The sequence below is a fragment of the Schistocerca nitens genome, chromosome 4, assembly GCF_023898315.1.
Source record: "Schistocerca nitens isolate TAMUIC-IGC-003100 chromosome 4, iqSchNite1.1, whole genome shotgun sequence".
NCBI lineage: Eukaryota > Metazoa > Arthropoda > Insecta > Orthoptera > Acrididae > Schistocerca > Schistocerca nitens.
This window is the reverse complement of record NC_064617.1, coordinates 107,492,694-107,502,606: the sequence shown is the minus strand read 5'-3', so window position 1 is coordinate 107,502,606 and position 9,913 is coordinate 107,492,694. Positions and strand designations below refer to the sequence as shown.

General features: G+C 41.6%; 1 pseudogene; it reads left to right on the top strand.

Moving 5' to 3' along the window:
- Positions 1–5,858: 5,858 nt before the first annotated feature.
- LOC126254836 (5S ribosomal RNA) lies at positions 5,859–5,976 on the top strand (annotated as a pseudogene).
- The last annotated feature ends 3,937 nt before the right edge of the window (positions 5,977–9,913 follow it).

Below are 9,913 nucleotides of genomic sequence, written 5' to 3'. Positions count from 1 at the left end.
CACTATAACAATGCATTCGTAATTTCTGTTTAAAAATGTTCCCTAGGTTCTAGACTGGATAGTTAACTTCAAACATTGTTGCATATTAACAGTTTCTTAAGTCTGACAAAGCATACTAGAAATGCGAAGTGAAAAATTTTATGGCAAAGACTAAGTTAAAAAGCAGATTATCTTTCAATAAACGGTTTTACATGAGAAATGTGGTGGAAACCTTTACTCTTCCTAGTACGCAAAGTTTCAACTTCAACGCAATTATCGTGCGGTATACGTCGGTAAAAAATGCTGGAATTTTTCTCAAGGTTAGCGTCTTATGTTATTTTTCTCGGAGCCAGCGGGCGCACGCGGCTGCCTGCTGTGCGAGTCATTGTCTGTCTCTTTGTTGGCGCGCGCCGTTATTGGGATTAGGAGACCTAACTTCTCCAAATTCACCTTGCCGAGAAGGCCCTGCCCTGTTTAAATCCCGCCAGTTCTGATGCAATTCAGGTCTGTCGTTACGAATATATCGTCTGTCGTCATGTCGGTAGATTCCGTAGTTTCTTCCTTGTCCGTCACGTTGTGGAGAATTTCTCCCTGAATCGTAACTGTGCGCCGAACTGTTGCGTCTGAAGTTATTCTGTCTCCATTGATAATAATTATTTTGGTTCCCATAATGTCTGTTTCTCTGGTAGTCTCTGTGATAGTCATTACTATGGAAATGCGATCTTTCTCTGTAATTATTTTTACTCTGCCAACGGTTGTCATACGGGTGGTGTCTGTTTTGGTCACGATTTACGTTGTAAGAATAGCCTTGTCGTGTCCAGTTATTATTTCTGTCATTGCGAAATTGTGACGGATGTGACCTGTAATTGTTGTGCTCCTGTTTTCGCGTCCCGCGATTGTCAGTGTCGATTTCCAATTCTTGTAACAGTCCCTGAAAAGCTTCAATGTCGTCTTTGCAACGTCCTGCCAAAATAATATTTCTTAAATGTTCAGGCAATTTCATTAAGCAAATGCGGATGAGTTCTGAGGGGCTGTATGGGTTTGACAGGTACTGATTCTTGTGCAACATGTCTTCAAAATATTTCACAAGACTGGATAATTCAGATTGTTCGAAATGTTTCATCATTATGATGCTATATTTTACTCGGTCTTGTGTAGCTTGAGACCAATATGCTGAGAGGAAGGCACTGTGACAATCGTGAATGACCGATCGTGTTCTTACAGCTGGTTCATTCTCCAAGTAGCCACACATAAATTCTAACCTGTGCTCCAATGACCAGTTGGGAGGAAAACAATGAGAGAATTGATGGAGCCATGCTTGTGGATGAATGTCGTTGCCAGAATTCTTAAATGTTTTGAATTTACGTGTAGTAATGAACAGCTTATAGTCAAAATCATCGTGTCGGCGAGTCGCATGTCGGTCATTGTTACGTCGTGTCGGCGGTTCCATCTCAAAATTCGGTGCACATTGCCAATTTCTTTCATAATTTCCGAAATGCGCTGTGTTATTATTTTGTGGCTGTTCCGTATTTTTATGTCCCTCTTCCCGTATTGGGGCGCGAGTGTCCTCTGAAATACGTAATTCTTGTACTACTTGTGCCAACTGATCTTGCACTTCTCGGATTTCTCTTTTGTATTGTGTATTGATTTGATTTTGATTTTGTTTGAATTTTCTAATTTCTTCATACTCTTCGGTGTCAGTGAAGGCTACAGGTGTTGTGTCATTCAGATCATCATCTACCTTTGTAGATAAGTTAGTGAACTGATCTGAAAGTTCAGCTACTTTATCCGATAGTGAAATTATTTCCTCTGTATGTTTTTCTGAACCAAGTTTCAGATTGTCCATTTGTGTTGAAATCGTATCTACTGTGTCCTTTAAGTTTTCCTGAGTTTTTGCAAGTTGCGTAACCGTATTGGTAGATGCAACTGTGTCAATTTTAGCTTGCAAGGTCTCATGATTTTCATGAACAATAATTTGCAGTTCTTTTATGGCTGCTTCGTGATTCTGTAATGCATTATCATGCCGCGAAAAAATAGGTTGAAAATGCTCACAAATTTGTGTTTTTACGTCATTACTGACTTTTTGACATTTCGATTCAATGTTATGTAACTCAGTAGTTAAATCTTGACGTGTTTGTTCAAGCATGGTGTCTAACTTTTGAAGATTTTGTTCCATTGTGTCTAACTGTTGCTGTGTTTGTCTCTGGTGTTGTTCCATTGTGTCTAACTTTTGAAGATTTTGTTCCATTGTGTCTAACTTTTTAAGATTTTGTTCCACTGTGTCTAACTTTTTAAGATTTTGTCCCATTTGTTGCATTAACTGTAATAACAGTGCACTGGTGTCTGAAACATGTTCCTCAGTGCTTTTCGGCAGCGAATTTGCACCGGCAACATTCACATTTTGACAAGCGGAAAATGTGTCTTGACTCATTTGAGAAAACGGTGAGAACCCAAAACCTGAGTCTACAGTATTTGCAATATTGTGTTCTGTCATTCCCGATTCCTGAGGCGAGCTGTTGCCGACCGATCGATCGATAATGCTTCCCTGTTCACTACCTGTTTCACTGTCTACACCATTATTTGACGCCCGCTCCATTTCCCTATGCACAGTTACCAAATTACTACTTTGAATGTCCGTTAATCCATTACACAGTGGTGCTGATAAGCTACGCTCGTCGTCACTATTATTTCTCAGTTTACTTTGTAGCCTAGTGTTACGTTTTTCACACGCCATTATTGTCACAATATTTCACACGATAACACAGAAAAGCACAATTTGAAGAGCAAAAACAAGAGAACACATTAACATAGCACTGAAAATAATATCTAGTTAATTGCAGCTGCGAAATACTTGGTGCAAATCTACATGCATGCCACAACTGTTTTACTGTACAACAATGAAAAACTACAACTACAAAGGAAATTCTCTCTATGATTACGCGCTAGCAATAAACAATAGCTACACTAACTACACAAACTACACAAACTACAAGAAAAAAAATCAGAAGATTCCAGTAAGGTATCCTAGGCTAAGGGTCGACATATGTAACGTCCCCTTAGAACAATTATACACGACTGTCCTTTAACTGACACACAATATTTTGTTAGCGCAACGCAATCTGACTTTCAATAATCCCTACAAAATAATGGGCCCTGACTAACATTAAACTATACCTTTCACAAATCACTTACCTCACAAAAATCTTCGCTACTCAAGCTACTGCAATACAGCGAGCGCCACTACTGCCAGCTAAATAAAAGATTCAAAGTACTGAAGGCACTAACTACTGATAGGCATAGTTAGCAAATGAAAGATTTTGATAGAAAACAACCAATGTATTTACCTCAATAGTCATAATATATATAGCAGTTCATGACAAATTTCAAAACTCCGCCATCTCTCTCCCCACATCCACCACTGCTGGCTGCTCACCTCCAACTGCGCAACGCTACGCGCTGTTCACAGCCAGCTGCCTAACACTACAATGGCGAGTTTTACAACAATGCAAAGCAGCCACAGACTGCACACAGCACAGCCAGTGATTTTCATACACAGGTGGCGTTACCAATAAAAAAACCTAAACAGCTTGCTTCCCACTGTTGAAGAGCAATTCGGGGATGGCTGTTGAGCACCTCTTCATAATGCACGGACTGTGGCGGAGTGCTTACACGACAATAACATCCCTGTAATGGACAGGGCCCCACAGATTCGTGACCTGGATCCTATAGAACACCTTTGGGATGTTTTGGAACGCCTACTTCATGCCAGGCCTCACCGACCGACATCGATACCTCTCCTCAGTGCAGCATTCCGTAACGAATGGACTGCCATTCCACAACAAACTTTCCAGCACCTGATTGAGCGTATGCCTGCGAGAATGGAAGCTGTCATCAAGGCTAAGGGTGGGCCAACACCATATTGAATTCCAGCATTACCGATGTAGGGCGCCACGAACTTACCTTACTCAAAAGGTTCAATCGTAAATGGTAATACTTGAAATTCGAAGCTCCTGTCCCCTCATTCGACGGTGGTATACTTCTGACTTTCCTCATGTAGTTTTATTTGCCAATATGAAGACTGGAGGTCGATTATATTAAGAAATTTATCATCATGGAATTTGATAAGCTGTTCCTCTAAATTGTGTGGACGTGTTCGGAATGGTCAAAGAATCTTATTAATGGTACGTGCTTCGAGGACCAAGAGCACCTTGACATCTGGCTTACTCACAGCCAAAATAGGACTACAATAAGGGGAAAATGGTGCTTATATTATGTCCTATTCAAGCATCCTGTTAATCTCTTTTCTTACACCTGCCCTCTTTGTCCATGGTATAGAATATGAGGTAGAACAAAAAGTTTCGTGAAGATATTCTTTCATTTTGTAGACAAAATCTTTTTTCAAATAAATGTATATAAGCAAGTATCAGATGCCTAAGTTTCGCTTGCTATCCTTGAGACAAGCACTTTGATTCAGTTACCTTTGTGCTTATTTTATTGTCGTTCACTTCTTCTGCTGCCGACTGTTCATTATTGTATATATTGACAAACATAACTATGGGATTTATTAACTGAACTTCGAAGCTTGAGTAACTTCAGTTTTACTTCTATCAGTACTTTCCCTGATTAGATCTATTACAAATAATTGGTTATTTACAGTGAAATGACATTGGCCCTTTCCTATATCAATTTGTACTTGGTATGTCCTAAATGTATCCATACCAATTCAACAATCAACTATTAATTTCTCTACTTTAAAAAAATTCCATCATACAGAAAACTGGCCTAATTGTACAGGAATTAAGGCTTGTATTTTGACTCCTTTCGATTTCTGACCAGTGGCAGTTTGAACCTTGCAATTTTGGACTGGCAGTGTGGGAATACATCCACATTTCTTCAGTTCTTGAAAGAATCCCTGTGACATAAACTTAGTCATAACACCTGTGTCAAGCACCATGTGTACGCCAAGATCAAATATTTTGGCTTTAATAGTAACTTGTTCCTTGCTCTCTGTCAGGTTTTTCTGCGTACCCTCATTATTTTGATGCAAATCAACATTCACATCACTACCATGATCGTATCTGATAAAGCAAGTGTCGATCAAGCTCGTACTCTCACTCTCTCCCAAGATCACAGAACGAGGGCCTTTCGTGACCAGTTCAAGTTTTCTGGTGTCGCGGTGGCATTGGTCTCTGGGTTAGGCGTAACTTTTACTAAAGGTTTTGTATAAAAAGTAAATAGACTGATTTTTTGCTGACGCGATTGTACTTTGCAGTGCGCGCTCGCGTGGGGGATTGGTGGTCGGGAGCGTCTGGCCAAAAACGTGCGGCGTGCCAGTCGCCTGTGGGCTCTTGTCTCGGACACCTCGTGCATTGAGTGGACACGTCGCAAGGACCGCGGACGTGTTGCAACATGCAGCAAATGATAGAGTAACATTACGCCAAGTTTTGTGTAAAACTAGGAAAATCGGGTACGGAAACTTTGAATATATGTTGGCAAGCCTATAGTGATGATTGTCTGTCAAAAACCCAGGTTTTCAGCTGGGTGAAGAGATTTACAGACGGCTGGGACAGCGTTGAGGACGATGACCGCTCCGGACTCCCGTCAACCTGCAACACTAACGAAAACATCGACCGTGTGCGCGTTTTATTGAACACCGACCGCCGAATGAGTGTCAGGATGATAGCAGATGACCTTGGACTTGATAAAATGACAGCGCACAACATAACCACCAAAGAATTGTCGATGAGGAAGATCTGCACCAAGATGGTTTAGAAGATTTTGTCAGACGTTCAAAAGCAAGCACGAGTGGACTCCCGCCAAGACAATCTCCAGAGCCTTGAAGCTGATCCAGAATGTTTCGATAACGTTCACACTGGAGGGGCAACGGCCTTGCCGCAGTGGATACACCGGATCCCGTGAGATCACCGAAGTTAAGCGCTGTGGGGCGTGGTCGGCGCTTGGATGGGTGACCATCTGGGCCGCCATGCGCTGTTGCCATTTTTCGGGGTGCACTCAGCCTCGTGATGCCAATTGAGGAGCTACTCGACCGAATAGTAGCTGCTTCGGTCAAGAATATCATCATAACGACCGGAAGAGCTGTGTGCTGACCCCACGCCCCTCCTATCCGCATCCTCCACTGAGGATGACACGGCGATCGGATGGTCCTCGTAGGCTACTCGTGGCCTGAAGACAGAGTGCTTTTTATCACTGGAGACGAAGTGTGGGTGTTTTCGTATTACCCAGAGACAAAGTGCATGGATGCCTAATGGCACAGCACAGTGTCCCCACATCCAAAAAAGGCTCGCATGAGCAAATCGAAGTTGAAAGCCATGCTGATTGTGTTTTTCGACGTCAGGGGCCTGGTTCATCATGTGTTTGTGCCCCAAGGCCAAACTGTCAATGGTGCTTTTTATTGTAAAGTGCTCGTGTGAGACCAGCCGTCACTGATGATTGGAAGCTGCGTCATGAGAACGCGCCAAGTCACACCTGCTTCGTGCTGCTGCTACCTGGCCACGAAAGGGATTCCAACGATTCCCCAGCCCCCCTACAGTCCCGATGTGACCCCACCAGACTTTTTTTGTTCCCCAAACTAAAAACTACCCTGGGACCCTGGAGGATGTCCAAGCCACCACGACGAGGGCTTTGAAGGCCATCAGGACTCAGCGTACGCGGCAGCGTTTGAATCTCGCAAATCTCGCATGCAGCAGGTTGTTGACTTTCAAGGGTCACACATTGAAGAGTACTAAATGGTTGTAGCGCTATCTACAATAAATTTTGATTCGCAAGTTCAGTCTCATTACTTTTTGCACAAACCCCTGTTGGTGTCTGATTATACCAATGAGTCTCCCATGAGGCTCTCGACTGAAATTCTCTTTGTCTGCGCAATTTTCGGCATATGTTCATTACTTTGCTGGCCGAATTCCGCTGTCTGTGGCTTATTCGGGTGTCTGGTATTGTTTTGTGGTTGCCAAGCCATCGGCTGATTATTGCCAGTAGCCTGTCTGTACATATTTTACAGGATGGCCATACGCTACTTGCCCGTTGTAGTATTTTTTGCTAACTTTTTGCTCATTTCTTTTATATCTGCCCTTGAATTTACGTTTTTGTCCATTGTTGTTGTGATTACCGTTACCGTTACCATAGGTCTGTGTGGGGTAAGGTTGCCATCCGTGTTGTACTACAAATCCATTGCTCACTTGTTGGTCCATAAATCTCTGTGGCACTATCTGCGTATTAAGAGGCTTGGGTTGTACTGGCCTCTCTTTATTAAGTCAAATCTATTGAGTCCAGTACAGACAGAAAGTATTCAGTGTCATGTTCCTGAATGGTAATGAATTTTTCCCTAATACGGGAAGGAATTAGGCTCTTTAAAATTTTCAGTACGTCTAATTGAGATACTGGGTACGTCTAGTATCTGGTTTTATTCAAATATTTTTCAAAATAGTCCCTTAAGCTTCCAGGTTTGCTACTGAATGGGGCTGGGAGAATAGCTCACGTCTGAGCCCTCCTGTACGATCTCAGACAAATATTTATCCAGAAAGGCTCTCTCAAACTGTTCATAGTAGTGGCAACGTTCCGCCATGTCCGTAGCCATAACAGTACGTCACCCTGTGTGTATCCAACAACAAATCTAATTTTGTGGTCTTTGGTCCAGGTATGAGGTAAAACATTTCGAAATGCTCTGATAAAGATCAAGGGGTTTGTTCTTTTCCCTTCAGAGGTAAATATCGGATATTGACGATGCCTAAGTCATCCCCCATCTGCAAGTAATGTTGACAGATATGCCATGCTGTCAGAGACAGGCGTGTTTGTGTTCGCTTGTGGCGTAGTGCATGGCAATTGCTCTTGCTCGACAGGTACAGCTGCTGGCAAGTGTTGTTGCACTCTACAACCTTCGCTATATTCCTTCGACGGGCTAGTCCCGTGTTGTGGGTAACCAGTGATAGTATCTAACTTCTCTAAAAGCATGAGTTTGTTTTCTGTCAAGTGTTATTTTGGAATGTCAGTAGTTTTAGCAATACTGTGCCTCGTAACATTTCCTCTGCTTCCTTTAAACCTGAATGTCTTTTAGCCAGAAGTTGACTTTCTTTCTCCTTTAGAGCTTCTTCTACCGTGTCTATATAAAGTTTGCACTCGGACGCTACCTTCTCAGCAATGGTGCTGCCGGCTTCAGCTTTTTCAGTTCTTTCCTTTACATCTGCACATATCTTATCTCTCTGTTTTTTGGCAAATTTTGACTCTAAAGTTAACTGGTCTACTCTTGTACTTAAATTTTGCACTTCTGTAGGTAAGTTTTTGCATAAGCCTTGCAGCCCGCTGACAGGGTCCGTCACAATTTTTACCAATGCATCCACTTGGGATTGCGTCTGCTGGATTTGAGAATACGCTTCACCAAGGTTTTGTAATGCACCTGCAAGTTCTTCCTGTTTATCGTCTACAGATAATACTTTTTCTGTTAACGTATTTATATTGCGGGACACGTCGGTAATTATTTTTTGTTTTAGTTGTTTACCTAGCTCGGTAAAATTCCCGGGTAGTTTGTCAGATAATTCAGTGTGTATAGTTTTTCTCACCTCACTGAACTGTTGACTAAAAGAGTCCTTGAAATCATTAAATGGCTGATTTTGCTGTGTAAGCTGTTCTCCTATATTTTTCTGATGTTTTGTAAACTGCTGTGTCATACCTTTAAGTTGCTTTGTCAAGTTCCCTGGAAGTCCTGTTGTTTTGTAAACTGTGGTGTTATTATTTGCATGAGTTGTTTCAAATTGTGTGTCTCACTAGTATTTGCATTCCTTTTACGAACTGTTTCCTGTTCTGCGTTCGCGACATCGTAAGCAAATAATCAAACGAAGTTTCGCCGTCGTGCGCTTCCGTCATAAAAGTGACATCATGATTAGTTATATTACCTGTGTCATCATTTTTTGATAGTGGGCCGCCAACCTCGTTGTTTTGGTAGCCATTGGCTGGTTCCCAAGTTGCCGTGTTACCTTAAACTGTTGTCAAGCTCTAATTTCCGACATCATGGCATATTGCATTTTGTAATGAATTTTCAACAACGGCCATTTCCTTTGACTCCATTGTGAATAGTGTCTAACAAAATTTTGTCTGTATTGGTACTTTTCAACTAAAGCAGACTTACCTGCGTATTCACCATCGAACCTGATTACTATTTTACACATTCTTATAGAATTTGATGACTTATCTCGCACTTTAATGATGACTATATACAAATTTTCGTCTTTTCTGTCGAAATGCATTTTCCGTAAAGAACTTTAATTCGAAGGAAAACGATTATCTACTGCCAGAGAGACGGCACCAAGCCCTGCCATGTAGGCATGCAGCGTAGGAGCTTCCTACCTTTGCCGCTGAAATCAGCAAACGTTTCATTAGTTTGTTGTGGCAATAAAACGAATCATTTATCTCAATTTCTTGTCTCAACAATTGAATGATCTGTTCATATTCCGCTTGGCGCTGTCCTTTGAATGGTCGCCATTCTTTAATGGCATATGAGTGTGGGGACAAAATAATAGAAACTGCTTAATAATTGCTGCTTGAATAATTAAAAGAATGATTGAAAGGAATAACTGAAGGAAATTGAAAGGTAATTTATAAATCTGTAACACATCCTGGGTGAACCTTAACTGGTACTAATATCAACAAACCTTCAATCTCAATATATTTAAGATCGATATTCAGATTCTGAGTTACGTACTGCTTCACTTTAGTTTCATTGTGCATAGTGCTGATTATGACAATGCCTGCTTCGAACCTTCTGATGCAAGATCCTTGGTGCAGGCGAAATGATGAACAGACGGGTTTCATCAATGTAAATATATGAATAAACTTGGCGTTCCTAATAACTTTTATAGCACTTTTTAATTACAGTTGGAACACACATTTTAAAACAATGCTCGTATGCCGGTGCTACAGTGCA